Genomic DNA, 2,500 nt, shown 5'->3' with positions numbered 1-2,500 from the left:
TACATAACTGAACAGCTATCTGGAGGGTGTATATCGTTATCGATGTCTTTGGCCGAAAACTTCATTCCACTGTTGACTGTAAAGGAATCACCAGTATCTCCGCTATATTCCACAACCTCCAGTTTATAAGATGAACTTCGGTCGTGGACGTAGAAAAACTTGTAATTGGCCCATCGTTTATTGTCCTTAAAGTCAGCTAAATCGAATCTTATTTCATTCAGTGTCTGATTCCTGTTAAAGGCGTGGAATGTGTCATTTTCCTAACCAGAATTCTCCCTTCAGGTTACCAAAGCCAAGGGAATATTCCATCCAGGTACGATAGAAGTTCTCTCTGGGTTCAATGTCATCCCGACGTTGAATGGCAGTCCATCCACCGCCATCTGTCTCCATGTCACAGAAGACCTGATTGAAAAAACAATTTGAAATACGCTTAAAGACTGGAACAATTACTGCAGTCTGATTAAATAAACATCTAATTATAACATATTTATGCTGATGATATATTGCAATTCACTTACCTGAAGAGGGACATCAGGACAACATTTGTAGGGGAAAATCAAGTAGATTCCACTAGTGGTGTTGCCTTGCCTTTGTACATCTCGGCAGTTACGAATTTGTGGTCCGACGTCAAACCATAGAATCTGAGATTTTGGGAAAGCAGAAACCTTCTCGAAATTCAAGATTAATACCAATGTCCCTACTAAGGCAGTTTTCCATTGCGTCATAAACATCCTGTATAAAAGAAATAATGAATGATGACATTGATGAAACAAATGAGTCAAGTTCATAGATAAGTGGGAACTTGTTTACTAATTTACACTAACATTATTTTGCAGCATTTTCTCAAAGGGTGCAGTCCTGGTATCAGGCTCTGGAATGGGATTTCTTAGAGGAAAGTATTTCAACCGTTGTAAATGAATGCATAATAATATCTTCCTCTTCCTCAGTTTTGAAAGTTGCTTTTTCCAGAAATTTACAGAATAATGCTCAAGCAGCACACAGCTGGAAGCGCCCAAAGAACAGGTAAGATTAAAATTAAAAAAAACATTCATTGACAGTTCAATGAGAAGACAAGTGGAAAAAAGCAAGTAAGTAAGAATATCGCCCAGAAATTATTAATGCTAGATCAAGGTTCAACATTAATCGAAGGTGGGAATCACTAACTTGACATAGTTGACGTATTTTGTAATTTTGAGGAGATCCACTTGCTATGTCCAGGTGACAATCTATAATCCAAATGTAACTATTAACGATGTGTTTGCCAGAGGCTGATTGTCACTAGTTTATTAATTACGAGCGTTACCAGAATCTGAACGTGGAGACAAGGCACAAGATATACAGACAAATCTAATCAATATTAACTTCTAGCCTGCTTTGCAGTTTTATGTCAAAGAATTAAAGCCGCTGAAAAGTCTTGTTTAGGTGAAATAAAAACCCAAGATAAATCATCTTGTTATAACTCTCCTATAACAACTAAAATTTATAGGTTTATGTTCCGAGGTTTCTGTCTTGTCCTTGCCCGGCTGAGTACTCATGAAACTATAAAGGGCAGTAAAAAGGAAAACGCAGACTGTGTATGGTATAAATTACCTAACTCAAATTTGAAGTCAGATTAGAAATAGTAAACCAATTTAAATAGTTTAAGAATCTGATTAATCTTTTGTAATTATCATCTATCAAATACGTTTATGAATCATACACAAAACATTCAGTGGCAAGGTATGGGAAACAAGTACCTTAGTTTTTTAGCCAAAAGAAATATAAGTGTACTCATATATATATAATATATATATATATATATATATATATATATGTATGATATATATTGTATATATATATAATATATATAATATACATATATTATATATATATATATATAATATATATATATATATATAGTATATATATCTTTGTCTATATAAATACATTTATATACATTTTATATATGTATATATATATATATATATATATATATATATATATATATATATATTATATATATATATACATATTTATTATATATATATATATATATATATATATCTATATATATATATATATATATATATATATATATATATATGTAATAGTGTGGCAAAGTGTTGTTATTACAAAAGGCAATAACTTAATAATACTTAAGAAAAAGGCACGAAACGGATAATAAGAGAAGAAAAAGGAAAAGGGAATAAGATAATGATTTTTCTTAGCGAAGGGATTTTGTTACTCCAAACATTAGGCTTTTAGCCATCAGACATCTGGTTTTCATCTCCCCCAAAAAGCCTCTGTCCATACCAGCGATTAGTGACCAACAGGAGATTATGGGCATTGAGCGATAACTCCCAGGCATATTCGAGAAATTGGAAACTACTCTCATTAGCGCCTATGACTAATCGCCGTTCCCTTTGTGAACAGGTCAGAGAGAGCCATCTGGCATACGTTAAAAAGGAATTCTATGACCCGTTGTTAGAAAGAGGGAAGTGCCTAATTCTTCAGAACTCCA

The 2,500-nt window shown here is 32.9% G+C and overlaps 1 pseudogene; it reads right to left on the bottom strand.

The window, feature by feature from the left end:
- Nucleotides 1-2,500, bottom strand: part of LOC135205670 (techylectin-5A-like) — a 5,792-nt pseudogene that overhangs the window by 821 nt on the left and 2,471 nt on the right.

This window comes from Macrobrachium nipponense, chromosome 11, assembly GCF_015104395.2.
Source record: "Macrobrachium nipponense isolate FS-2020 chromosome 11, ASM1510439v2, whole genome shotgun sequence".
In the NCBI taxonomy this organism is placed as follows: Eukaryota; Metazoa; Arthropoda; class Malacostraca; order Decapoda; family Palaemonidae; genus Macrobrachium; species Macrobrachium nipponense.
This window is presented reverse-complemented; position numbering and strand designations above follow the sequence as displayed.